This window comes from Notothenia rossii, assembly GCF_949606895.1.
Source record: "Notothenia rossii genome assembly, chromosome: 2".
Lineage (NCBI taxonomy): Eukaryota > Metazoa > Chordata > Actinopteri > Perciformes > Nototheniidae > Notothenia > Notothenia rossii.
Window position 1 is genome coordinate 76,181,883 of NC_136904.1, and position 14,852 is coordinate 76,196,734.

Here is a 14,852-nt window from a genome sequence, read left to right on the forward strand (position 1 = left end):
AGCACATTTAAAAAATGTTTTTAGTTGAGCCAAAGTGCTGTACATGTAATAAAAACACTTACTACTACAATAACAACAAAAGACAATAATAATAATAAACAGCAAATATAAAAACAAAACACAGGGAAATATCAGGAGTCGTACTCAGCTCTGACTAGAAGGCCTGAGAGAAGAAGTGAGTCTTCAGTGAGGATTTGAAAACCCCTAGGGTCCGGGCCGACCTCACATGGGAGGGTACAGGATTTTTTTTAAAACTTAAATGCTGCTGTTTTGGGCTATTAGGTCAGCTTGGAAAGTCCATGGGTGAAGCGGACTCGCATCTCTGGTCATAAGATGAACTGCACCCTACCTCCCTGCACTGTCGCCACTCTCTCTTTCCCTGCGGTTGAGGCTCAGCTTCCCTGTTCCCGGAACAAATGTTAATCAGGATTAGTACTAGGTGTTTTTAAGGGTCTGTGGCGATATACGCAACCCACCTTGACACAGACACCTTCTTTTTTATACTTGGGTGCGTGACCTTTTTGCAGTGCCATCACAATTCATACATAAAAGATACAAGTCAGAGGTTTATAGGATGCAATGATTACATTAGAGCCACAATCTCTGCTCCCAACAGCACACCGATAAAGCTCATAGAAAAACATGTGTGGGCTGAACCAAGGAAAACACAAGGGTGAGTCACAGCTCACCGATCTACAATGTTGCTTCTCCTCTCCTCACCTCTTCTCTAGGCAAGTATGCATGTGTCTTGCATCAAGGTGGTTGTTCTGTGTGTATGTGTTCAGTGTTACTGTGCAATACCACTGAGTGTGTGTGGGAGAGTATTCTTTTGTGTGGGTATCATTTACAGTTTTGTATGATTCTGTTACATATAAGACTGTTAACAGAAAATAGGAAAACATCTGTCATTCTTCTAGAGATCTTATGTGTGATGTTTAATCAATCTCCGGATATATTTCATGACATTGTGCTTTCATTTTAGTTTTTTTGAGCCTGCTTTAACCGGTTCTGTTGAATGTTCCTCTATTTTGCCGAATGCCTTTTTACAAGTTTGTACATAGAAATGCAGTTAAATGGCCTGTTAGTTAGAGAAATGCAGTAGCCTACTGGGAACTAAATCTCTGGAACAGGACTAACTTGCATCTTTTACTGCATTAAAACTCAGCCATTTTGGTTAGGTATTCCCACTGTTGTTCACCAACTCACTTGAGGAAAAGTTTGCTTTACTTCGCTTAACCCGGCTTTCTGTCTCTATCTGTCCATTTAGGAAATAAATTGTGTGGCTCACATTCTTCAGAGACAAACCATTTTTTTAGTTTAATTAAAAAGACCAATGTCAGCCAGAAAACAATCTATATTAGCATCACACACCACACCACACCACACCACATATGGGAGGAGGCTCAAAATGTTAGCAACAACTAAGATTAAGGGCCTCTTCTGGACAACTGAACAACTCTTATCGTTAACTTTTATATGCCAATAATAAACGGTATTAAACCAATCCTCCATGGTATTCTTAAGTGTGTGTGAGCAGTGCAAAATATAGGACTCACCAGGCTCATTATCAGGTAACCCAAACCCTGTGAGATGATCCAAAGACAGCCATCTTCCCACCCAGTGCCCATAAGATTTCAACCACCCACCAGTTCAGTTTTAAAAATGAAATAAATATCAGTGGCTTATCACACATTTCCCAGAGCCTTTTTTGCATTTCGCTCTCCATCAGGAATTCATTATGCACTGATGACAGGCCTCACAATCTGATAGCACAGTACATCTGCCGTCCGAGAGATCTTGTCAATCAAAGTGTAATAATCTATGATAGAGCTAAATGGAAAAGAGTTTCCCAGAGGTCCCTGATCGGCTTTCAGGCAGGACCCAGCAGAATGAACTGGAACTGTTTTAGGCCTCTCAGATGTACTGTTGTGGGCTGCACTTTTTGTCTGGTATTTCATTTAGTGTGATGTTTTATATTACATCTTTACAGTTTGGATCTGAAGAAACATTGGGTTACATAAATATCTTTGTTTTACAGCCCCTCGCTGGATAATTGCTTTTGCATCACTTTATTGAAATGCTTTAATATCACGGATCATCCTTCCATCCTACTCCTCTTAATGGCTTGTCTTCATGGAGCACGGAGGTTGACGTTAACAACCTCCAAGGTCTGCAACACACACCAGGCAGGAGATGACAGCTTTTCACACCTGCATTTAGATACAGTAGGTCTACTTAAAACATGATATTCAAGAGACAATTCTAAGCCCAAGATGCGCCTATGGTATTTTAAAAGTCAATTTATTCACTCCAGAGTTAGACAGAGGCACTTAGTCACATTGGAAACAACAGGGGGTAAAGGAAATGTCCCTATGCGTCTAGATTATCAGAAATGTCAGGCTCTGTGTAGTTGTAAAACAAGTGAGATGAAGATTATGTATAGTCTCGATTCTAGGGTCAATGTCACCTGAAAAAGGGAGGGTACTCGTAGTCTACATTTTGAAGAAGATAATAAATCAAACATGTTTTTTATACTAGAGATATGATTTAAATAAAGCTAAATGCTTTATTATAAATGCAGTGAAGCTACAAAATAAATGAATCAACAAAATGCTGCGTCATTTGACCCTAGCCGATATCTACATTCGGATTTTCATTGCCTGCCTTGCTGGCTTCCCCAGTTTCCCACCACATGGAAGTGTCACCAGACGCTTTGTAGTGTGTGTGATCTGCAGTTCTACAGCTTACAAGTTTAACACAAGAAAGGAACATGAATTATTCCATCGATGTTTTGAAGTGTTGCGTTTCATCTTTTCAGCAGTCGTCTTTGGGGAGGCATGACGTCTGTCTTATAGTTATGTCTTAGACACTCATGTCTACACTCAAGCGGACCCACACACATTCATACGTGCATACTGTATGCACAAATACACAGACATCCCTTGGCATTAGAATAGATGACTAGATGATGTAACAATCGGATAGATGCTGAACCCTTCTGAATGCTGAGTGTCATTGCATGTGTTACACTAGACTTCCTTTTCCTGACAGACCAATCCTACCAGGACAATTCAGTATGACTGACGCTAATTCCTGTTTAGAGCAGGATCCACACTACACCTGCAACAAAATCATTTCATTTGAAATGTATCTGCCGTTTATTTTTCAGATTTATTGAAAAAACGCCCAGTCCTTCTTTAAAGTCGAATATTCTTTAAATGTCTTGTTTTGTCAGTCCAAAAACAATACATTTACTCTGCTATAAAACTGAGAAAAAACGGGTAATCTCTATAATTCAGAGACTGAAAACATGTGTTGCTCTAATCCACACTGTCATACCACAGTGGCACTTTCTAAAATGACCTGTTGGCTGACTCTTTAGGGGGAGGGAAAGCAGCTCTTTCTTTTAGACTTTAATCTTTGACCATCTGCTCTTCCCAATCCCTATTTTAATCATGCCCTACCTCACACAAAATAATCACCTCACTCTACTTACAGTATGCTTAAATGCAAATGGAGTTGCCGCAGTAAACAAAACTCATTAAAAAAAAAAAATATATATATAGTTATAAGCAGCAGCAACATCTCTTCATCCTATAGATTATGACATCTGAAAGGAGATCATGGAGACACTGCTATTTTCACCACCTTCTGAAGTGCACTCCAGCCAACCAAAGAAAGTAGAATGTTCATGTTATCATGTTACTGTCTCTAATAATAATACATTTGATTTATAAAGCACACTTCAAAAACAATGTCATCTCAAGGTGCTTCACAAAGCTATAAGGAGAAAATAATAAAACAAATAAAATAAATATATATCTAAGGAGCATATTGAATAAAATATGGTGATATAAAAATGTTTATTTTTTGTTATTTTAATAATGTAGCACAAAATTCGGGTCACCTCATTATGCGGCATAACAATAAAAAACACTGTTTAAGTAGAGCTTCACAACAAATGGTAGAAGGGCTTGGTCATGACATTTTCATAAATGTTCATATAAAAACAGTATAACCCAGTCATCCATTTGCCCCTACTGACTTTCACCTGTCTTAACACAATGTGAAAGGGGATACAAAAGAACCTGCACACAGACCAGTGCAGGCAATACAATGGTAATTAGATTACAAGTATTTAGAGCTAGTTTATATATGATTAAGTGTAAGTGGGAAATTACAGGTTTACACCAGGGGAACAGGATTAATGTACTGTACAAGCAGATCACACACACACCCTCCCACTCACAATTGCCTTTTGAAGGTAGGATATATCTTGGAGGGAATTTAAAGATTTGGAAAAGGATTACATTCGGTAAATGTAAGAAAATAAGTAGAGTTACGCGAGATGTTAAAATGAAATCTGCAAAATCCTTTGTTTTGTCACCATGTTTCATCGCAAAGAAAATAAGAAAGCCGTTCTAATTAATGATGTGGGCTCAACTGGAAGAAGTTAACATCCATCCTGACGCATGGTCCATTTTGATCCTAGTGGTCTGACCGACAACAAAGGCTTACAACAGCTGCTGAAATAATGTATTATCACGACTTGTAGCTTTCCCCAGTAGAAGCCGTTAAGCCAAACCACACCTATTGTACACCCGCACAGTAACGATTGCTGTTCTTTTGTATTGTCCATACCATGTGCCCCCTCCCCTGTCAGCAGGCACGCCTTCTCTGTGATTTGCTCATTGCGGCGTTCTGCTGTGTTGCGTCCATAGTCACATGGGTTTACATTCCTATCTCTTATTTTCATCAGCAGGGGCTGGATGGATGATGAGGGGGATAAAGGAATCATGTAGAAGGAAGTGTTTACAACCTGTCAGCTCTTTCCTTTTCCTGTGTATGTAGTTATTTGTTGCAGTGTATTACCTGAAAAATGCAAGGGTAGATCAGCATGATCATTCTCCCTCTCATTGTTTTCCGCTCTGTGTATATTTATATATACAGTACCACCAACTGTGTGTTTGCTCAGCCGTCCCTTTTGCTTCCATGGCAACCTGGCCCCTAGCATTTCAACTGTGATGTGGAGATAACGACAATAATTATTGCTCACTGTTGGATGGTTTGCATTTGTTTTACATGTACAAAGAGAGAAGGAAAGCAAAAACTCATGATGACTGACCAGCTGACAAAGTCATTTTTATTAGCAGTGGAGACAAAGTTGAGTTGTTTCCCCTACTGGAAAACCAAGACTGATACATGATGCCAAATAATTAAACAACAGTAATTATATGAGCTCTGCAAGGCATTCCCACTCTGGCTCATTAAGGGGAAGAGGCGGGGGGTCCTCTGCTGAGTCATCAACATTCATTGTTTTCTGAAAACCTTGTCCATGTCATTTAGAGCAAAACATGAAACGTGTGTTAGAACACAACGTATTGAACTGTGCGCTATGTATGGAATTTATATTTTGACTCTAATACAGTTTTTTGTTTTGTTTATTGTTTGCTTTTGGACATGAAAATGAGGTAAACATTAGCTAAGCTTTTACTGTAATTCAAAGTACTCGCAGTAATGAATTAAATATTTAATTAGATGATTGTCACTAATGTCCTCTTTTGCTGTGCCACCATTCCTGCTTTTCCCTCATTTGCCTAATTTAATCCTATTTCCGTACCGCCCAGTTCCAGCTTCTTGTTTTCTATCCTATGAAACCTATGGTGACATTGAGGGAGAATTAAAACCAAGGTCAAGTTATTGTATTTACTTGATGATCTTTGTGTTTGGGCTAATTGGTTGATGTTTCAAATTGCAGGGGTAAAGGTGCTGCACCATGTATTTAACGCTCAGTGTCTTTGATCACTGCTTATTGAATTATTTTTTTTAAAGCAGAACGTGTTGGATGAAGGCTGTGCTTGGACCCAAATGTTTGTTATTTCACCCGATTGTCTTCCCCAGTGTCCCTTCTAAAGATATGTTCACTCATAATAAGGGTGTCTAAGGTTAACATTACTCTGTATAGTTTGTAGATTTTGGTCCAAACCTTCGTTCATTTTCCGCAGATAAACTGACAATGGGCTCTTAAATTACATATTGATAATTTATGTTTGGTCAAAATATTTTCAGTCGTGGGTCGTGTTTCATTTCATCGTGACACATTTGGTCCATGCCTTTACGACCTGGATTGTTTGCTAATGTCTCCCAGGAGTCCCCACTCCCCATCTCCACCAGCAAGCCATTTCTGTAAAAAAAAAATCAATTTTCTTCCCTGTGGTATGAACCTTCACTAAGGCTGAATCAGCTAATGCTGTTATCAGTTGCCATGGAGACTGACTGAGTTAGGGTGTTGCTGTGGAAACTGAGCGGCTTCTCATCACCACCCACAGCAACCATCCCCACTCCCTCGAGCCGCCAGGTTCGTACAAACACACAATTATTTTCACGCACATACTCATGAACACACAGACGCACATTAGACTCCAGTTAATGTTTCTGTATGATGCATCAGCTCGGATATGAATTCGATTGATAGTGTATCTTTTCCTTTAACATACACACCCTCTACAGTCAGACAGAGACACTGAATGCTTTGCCAGCATTGTTCATGCATCAGAAAGGCCTACTTTAGATTGAGACGGATAGGATTATTCATTGCTCAACATTACATGATGTATGGTTCCTTTCAACCCTAGTGTCAAAAGACACACTAGGAGCAGCATGGAAGTTGTGTATTTTGTGATAATTTTGTCAAATTTAGATTGTTTCATATGATAGACAATCATGGGAGAACGATGGAGCAGGTTGAATACCACGACTCTGTAGCCAAAGCAGCTAAACAGAATCCACTCACATTCATTTTATTATTTACACGAATGCTTTTCATTTTGTCAAATGACCAAATGTTTAGAAAATGTGAGAGGGTTAATAGGATTGATTTCATATTCACGAAGAAGTGTTTGTTTAAGATAAGAGGTACTTTATTGATCCAAAATTGGGATTTATTTGTGCGTTGCAGCAGCATAAAAAAAAACAACAAAACAAGGCATTGCACATAGAGTAAAGTTGCAAATTAGTAGAAATAAACAGTACTAGAATTTTAACATCTCAAAATAGAATTAAAAAAGAAAATGAGTGGATCGTGATGAATATATAAAATCTATAAACTCTGACAATAAAACACTATTGGAGGGCTTTAGACACAATATAAAGCAGGATATCCTGAATTATACAACTGCATGGCGAAATAATGCCGAATATAAGAACTGCGCCGTGCTAAAGTTAGTGCATGGCCAATCATGGGGGTTAAAGACAACATGTTGTATACAAGAACAGACATTCTGCCATGATAGCTCCCAGTTTCAATTGAAATTGAATTTTAGTTTGTCCAAGTGTAATACTCTACACTCATCAATATTGTGAATAATGAGATACACTTAATATAAATGACTATATTCTTATATTAATGGGTATCTTAAAACAATATAAAATACAAAATGGTGACCAGAAAATGTGTGTTCTCATCCCAAGGTTTACATTGAGGTATTGCCAAAAGACCTGCCTGCTGTTGTTAATTCAGCAGTGGTTGTGTTGCTCTCTGTTTTAGTTTCACCACTGATGGTAATGATAAAGACACATACAAACACTACTCTAGAGGTCCATAACACCGGTTTGCACTCAGTCCCATATGGTATTTAACGTAAGATCACTAAACACAATATTGGACTACATTCAAGTGTGTCAGCACAGTTTTCTCAATTAGGTTTTAGTGCTAATAATATCTCGACTGTACTATATGTAGGTCAGAGGACACATTATATTAAGGCTGTACATAGGGGACAACATATTTTTGTTATCGTAAGCATTTAAAAAAAAAAGAAAAAAGAAGTGTAATGTGAAAAGTAATAAAATATGTTTTTTGCCACGGATTTAACAATGGCAGTAAAGCTGCAACCACCTACACATCACAAACACAAGCTGTCCATATGTGTCTGCTAGTGAGCTGTTGTGAATATGCGTGTGCACGGACTGTACTATACTGTAGGTATGTGCGAGATCACAGAATGGCAAATGTTGATTTCCCTGCTGGTAGTATAATTGAGTGGTGCTGTTTATATTACAGCCCACGCTAACTCATAAAGAAGCTGTGAAAACGCTTGCTCTGTTGTAAAGAGCACCGCCATCTGAAGCTGTACAACGTCTGACGCTGACGGGGCGAGCTTCTCATGTGATGATACATATGGCGGCTTCTTTTTCACCATGGCTGTTGAGAAATGCTGCTAAGGCAGGAAGACAGAGATAGAGGAAGGGACAATATGAGGGTGAGATAATAACAGCGGTGACAAAGGCAAATAGAGGAGGAAGAGAGAAAGAAAATCGGAATTCGAGCAAGGTCATTTATTCTCTGTAAAGCCTTCGTTATTACTATTTTTGCCCCTCTTCTTTTAAACACAGTAAATAAACGAAATGCATTAAACAAGAATAGAACAGGGAGAGAAAATAGGCTTCCATAATTTGGAGTAAAAGAGGTTGTGTTCAGGGTTTTTACACTCTCTCTCCTTTCTAATCCCCCAGTCAATTTCCTTTTCTCTGTTTCCATTTATTAATGGAAATCAGGGGTATTTTGGTATCTGTGGTGAAAACACTTGTCTGAAAGTCACAGTGCTTCAGTAGGAGGTTTCAAAAACCTCTCCAAAACATATACATTCACAGTTTGGATAAGATGCCGTATTTACTGCGATAAAACATAATGTTTCACTACTAACACAAGTGCCCTTTTGAATGGTGAGATGGTTTTTTCCCCTTTCATGAGGCTGCTTTGAAAGGCCAATTACTTTTGTATCTACACCATTCGTTGCATCATTCTTAAGCTTTTTGCCCTGGATTCATTCTTGTTCTTGGATTCAAGGGTTAATTAATGATATAAGAATATAGGACAGAATGTTGAACTAGGGCAGTTGATGCTAAATTAGGCCTTTTATGGACCGAGATATACAGACCCAGATATCTTTATTATTTAGAACCCCCATATAAACAATCAAACTGCCTTACATGAGACAACACCTGAATTAAAACACAAAAACAAATATCCATTCAACGTAGAATGTTTAAGGTTTTGAACAGTGTGATAATGATGGATGGAAACCTGCTCTGTAGTTCAAATTAATGTCACAATAACTCAAACTGCATCTTGTCTATTGCAACATAGATAAACCCTCCTGATTTTCAAGTTATTACATCAAAATGCAAAATTAAACATTCATTTCACCAGCATGTAATTGAAATGGATATACATGCTTCAGCTGAGCAGTTCAGGGAAGCATCACTCAAACCCCCCCCCCCCCCCCCCCCCCCCCCAGCTGAATAGAGACTGATGTGTGTTCAGAACGGACCACAGAGGCCTTGGAGGAACCAACCTTATGGCTTCTTGTGCCTCACTGTTCCAAAGAGGTGACATATGAACACACATACTGTACAACAGAGGCAGAAGTACAGTTGAAGAAGGATAAATATGGCTGCAATTTCAGTTATAAAATGTTCAATTTGGGGACTTATTGAAAAGAAGTAGGACACAAGACAAACAGTAGAGCTTGTCCTGACACCTGGTTATCCCCACTTAGTGCAGCACTGGTCTGTGTGTGTCTGAAGTCATGAATGGGGCGGACTCTGACCTTTTACTTCATGAAAGGTTCAGCTGATGCTCGCTGCATTAAAAGAAATATGACATTTTACATCTTCCTTAAAAAATAAAAAAGCTTTTCCTCTTTCTTTCCAATTAGAGTTGAACTATCCCCAACTGTATCATTTAAGATTGTTTGATACCAGTGATAATGTGATAATTGTGTTTCGGTAACACACCACAACAACCAAGCTTGGTCACCTCAGACCAAACTTCTAATTTTAAATTGTACTACTATAAGACTTAAATTCAGTAATGCCCGTATACAAAAAGGATTAGCCTTTCATACATTGTTTTGGTTGTTTTCGGTCCAAATCAGGCAAGTAAAGAGCACCGCTGAGCTGTTGGGGCAACAAGACAGTCACCCAAAATAACGGAGCAATTTGTGCAAATGGTTTTATGTTGTCATTTTGGGGTGGGTGTCCTTTTGCATACTCTTATATACGAGACAATTAACCGATTGAACTTAATATTAATTAATATTCAGACATCTTGCACCCTGGGAGCTTTCATAACACGTTATTACCAATAAAGCAATATCTGTCAGATCCAATATATCACATTGGTTTAGTGGTTAATCAGGCTCTATGTAATTTGAGGAATCCAGCACCTTTGTCGAAAATCATTTAATCAGATAAAAAATTGTTCTTGTTTATAACAGCAGGGCAGGCAGGAAGCTGAGCCAGGCAGCCCGCTGAGGTGTCAGGTGACTTGTAAGGTTTAATGGATCAGAAGTGAACTGCAAAGGGCAACCAAATAGGCATAAACACGTGTTCTGTTATCCGAATGTATGTTCTGTATCACAAACAATATAGGTTGTTGGTTATGTAGCTATACGAATAGTGTGGTCTTACGACAGCAAGACATTACATTGAGTTGACATTTTAAATGATGATGGGAATTTAGACAGACAATGTGCCATAATGGTGCAAAGCCTTAGGAATTGTTGTGTTCCTGAAAAGCTGTCGTTGTTTTGATCAGATGCAGAGTGGCGTTAGTCTGATGAAGCTGTGGAACAAGCACTGACAATGAGTACTTTTTGGTGCTTTGAACACTACTAGCAAAGGACCATCTAGTTTCATTATATTTAAAGAAAGACAGTCAAGTCTATGGCCTTTATCTTAAACACTGGGCAACAATTGAGGTGAATAAATATCACTGCATGTTACAAGAGACACGATAAGTTTATATTTCAAATGTTCTCTTTAAAGCAGCAGTGTAATGGCTAGAGTTAATTCATGCTTTATGTGCATACCTAAGACGTTAAGTGTCTGGTGGACTCTTTAATATGCTCCCCCCTGCTGGCCCTATGTGGCATTGTATCTAACCCTATTAACCTTTCCTTTAGGGCAGGGGTGGGGAACCTTTTTCCTCTCAAGGGCCATTTCAATTTTTACAACATCCTTCGAGGGCCGTACAAATTATTGAACTCAACGTCTGCTTAAAAAACTCAAATCACAGCCCATTCATTTCGCGTTTCTTTCATGCTGTGCAAAGAAAAAGCAACCTCTTAATCCAGATATTTGAACATGACCCGCGCATTCATGCACCGTGGCATGACCACCAAAACAGAAAGATATGGACACAAGATGTGTGCAAATGTATTTAGTTTCATATCCATGTGGACATGATTTAAGTGGGGGGGGGGGATCACTTCCCTTTTAAACTGTATTCTTGTTAATTAATAACAACTTTTTTTTACTGTCATATTAGTATTGTATACCTGTTAACTTTATTCTCTTATTTTTCTATAACTATAATGATCATATAAAGATGTGCCTTTACCTCACTGGTTGGAGAAAAAGCTTCTTATATTCGTTAGCATAGCTAGCTAACCAGATGCTAATAACAACAACGTTATTGACTGTATGATCAGTATGACAGATGAACAGATCGCCACTGGGCTTTCAACTAAAGAAGACACAGCCACGCAAAAACGGCGGGATGTGTACAGCTCCTTATGGGTATTGCAATTTGTGAAGTCCCGGCCCGGAGCCGCGTTCTGGTGCTCTCCTTTAGAACTACGCTCCTGTCAGACGAGACATATACCACGTGATGACACGTTAGGCTCGTGTTGTGTTCAAGGACCCTGACCTTGGCCAGGAAAAACAAGCTTGTTTAATTATTTTGCGGTCTAGATTTCTTGAAATTTTTTCTTTTTTGCGTTTGTTTATAAATTACCTCGAGGGCCGTACCAAATGGTCTCGCGGGCCGTATACGGCCCGGAGGCCGGAGGTTCCCCACCCCTGCTTTAGGGGAACACGATTCAGCATGAATGGGAAAGAAGACAACATGTTTTGCTAAGACTGACATGGCTTTTTGATAAATAAAGAAACAGAAAAGATAAGTCTTAAGTGGTCTGATTGACATGAAATAAAATGGACAGCTTGTGTGTCTGTCTATGCATTTGTTTTTTGAGGGTGGAGGGTATTTATGCTTGTGGCCTTTTTGGTTAGGCAGTGGCCATTGCTACAAGGCTAAGTAACTAGTAGTTAGGGTTACTCCCTTGGACCAACTTAAGTTAAGCTTAAACAAGCATCTTGTTGATCAACGTGTAATATAATATCTTTAAGAGACAAATGCAACAATGTGTTAAATCAGCATTTGAAAAAAAAGAAAACACACTTTTGTTGCTACTTTGTGAGTTTGTGCATGCTATTATCGACAAGCTCATTGTGTGTAATCACTGCTTTATTGGTGTGTTAATTGTGTCCATGGTCCTTGTGTTACTATCTGATGAATGAGATAGCAAGCATTCAAGATGAGGTTTTTCTAGAGGTGGGTTTCCTTGATGTTCACAACTAATGAATGATACTATGAAGGGACCTTGTCTTGGCTGTAGTTGAGTCAGCAGTTCAGGCGGAATATTCTACTTTCAACTAGGAAGGCTTCTATAGATTATTTTGAATCTTTTTTTATCAACACCAAACATTATCACTGATATTTGTATCCATGACTAATTCCTCCCACTGCACTACTGTACAGTAACATGTCATCTTTCTGTTGATGCTGGTCCTTCACAATGAAGTTTGGTCTTCTTTCATTTGTTTACACCTGCTATACCCTGATGTGTAAAGGCTTATACACACAAGTAAAAATAACTTGAGGGGGGAAAGAGCCAACAGGACCATTTTAACAAAACTGTTGTTCATATTGGGTTACTTCAATCCAGATGTGAAAATATCTGTGTATTGTAATCATCTAATGAGATAATGATGAAAAGGTCGTAACATAAGGAAGTGTGTGCCCTTTTAACATCTAACTCTCCTTACACTGGGACTATCTTACAGTAACCACTAACTATCAGGATTAAGTCATAGAAAACATATTTTTATCCTTTCCTGTGATCAATTTGGACAGCAAAGTCATGGAAATGTGTTGCTACTTAGTATGTTGACATTGATCATTTATGTAGTCTATCACTAGTTGAGTGCTATTCACATTGACATGAAGTCAATGCCCTCTTACTGAGACCCCCATAGTTACACACAGTGTCCACACGTTGTCCTTCATGTTCACACTGTGGCTCTTGGACTAGCGCCAAGTAGTGTGTGTGTCTGCTTGTATGCTCTTGCGTGAGTGTTAATAGAGTTTCTTTTAACCTTTGATGGACTTGTGAAGTGTGCTAATGAACCCCTGCACATGTGGCATCACACACACGCACGCAAACACTCACACACACACACACGTCACACACACTGTGAGCTCTTCCTTTCTTGTTGTCACTTCATGTCTTACTCTGTGTGTTTCCCGACTCTGCGGTTTCCAGCTGTGTGATAGCACTGGCCTTCCTTTAGATCCGCTACTGATTGGAAACCGCTTTGAGACCTACTCTTCCTCCTCAGCTGCTCTCACCTTGCCCTCCACCCCTTCCTTTCCATCTGTCTCAAAGATATACAGACCGTGTGTGTGTGTGTGTGTGTGTGTGTGTGTGTGTGTGTGTGTGTGTGTGTGTGTGTGTGTGTGTGTGTGTGTGTGTGTGTGTGTGTGTGTGTGTGTGTGTGTGTGTGTGTGTGTGTGTGTGTGTGTGTGTGTGTGTGTGTGTGTGTGTGTGTGTGTGTGTGTGTGTGAACCAAGGTGCCACCTGCTAGAAAAATCTAATCTCTCTCCCTCTCTCTCTCTCTCTCCACCCCCCTCACTACTGTTCTTCCCGCTTGTCCTCTCTCACCCTTTCAGGTCTCGGATGTTAGCCTTTCTTCTGAGCCGTTGACAACATCCCATCTAGCCAGGTGAGTCTCTCAATATCTCCCCCCGCCCTATCGCTTTTGTTTAGTCATCTCATCCTCCACCCCCCCCCCCCCCTCCTCTCTCTCCTGCATATGCCTTTGGGTTCTGCTGCAAAGATGCTGCGTCACCGTGCCGCTGTCATACCGATACATTTGTAATTTTACTGAAGGACAGTGAAACAGATATCACTCGCTCGACCCACCTGCTTATCCATCTCTCCCTGTCACCTTGTCAGCCTGACTAATGTGTGTTTGCGTGTAAACATATGTTTGTTTGTATGTTAATATCAATCATTCATTCAAGACACAGAGTATGGGGATTTATATTTTAAATTGGTTTAGTCATTTTTTGTTAAGTGTGTGTATTTATGTGGAAACAGCAGGGTTTATTGGGGGTTTGTGCGTGCATGTGTGTGTGTGACATGAATGTCTAGACACTCCCAGACAGTCATTTTGTTTAGCAGTTTCACTTTCACATGGTTCAGGGGCAGAGTGGAAAGCCGCGATATCCTCACTATTTGAGACACTGTAGATTAATCCTCTTTGTCCAATGTCTTGTCACCTCTGTTAATTAGAAGTGATACATTATTATTATTATTATTATTATTATTATTAGGGGAAAGTACAAAATAACTTCAGATGTTTTGCCATTTGATCCCTTTGTGTATAGGAGCAAAACCAGTCTTGGTTAGGGAATAATGACTACGGGTAGACGACTGACATTACCTTATCTATCTAAAGAGGTCATAATCTTCAAATTCCTAGTACGCTTGCATCTTGACGGATGCAATTTACACACATTTTCTATGAAGTCAACACATCAGCATCAAACATGTATAATTGGAATAATCTGATTTCACTCTGTACCAACTCTTCATTCACTTATTTGAAAAGGATACAGTTGCAAAAAAAGTATTAGCTTGTATAGATCATTAAGACCTATAAAAAGAACAAAAACAACCTTGATTGCTCAAGAGTGTCTTTGGAGGAGGTAGGGAAGATAAAAG

The 14,852-nt window shown here is 39.3% G+C and overlaps 1 protein-coding gene across 5 annotated transcripts in view; it reads left to right on the forward strand.

Moving 5' to 3' along the window:
* Positions 1 to 14,852, forward strand: part of map2 (microtubule-associated protein 2) — a 73,102-nt gene that overhangs the window by 5,125 nt on the left and 53,125 nt on the right. For 4 of the 5 annotated variants that reach the window (XM_079663426.1, XM_079663422.1, XM_079663425.1 and 1 more), the window contains exon 2: positions 13,796 to 13,848. The exons of the other annotated variant lie outside the window; for it this stretch is intronic. The gene's annotated coding sequence lies outside the window, so the exon portion shown is untranslated. The remainder of the gene's footprint in view (positions 1 to 13,795; positions 13,849 to 14,852) is intronic. 5 annotated transcript variants of the gene reach the window in all.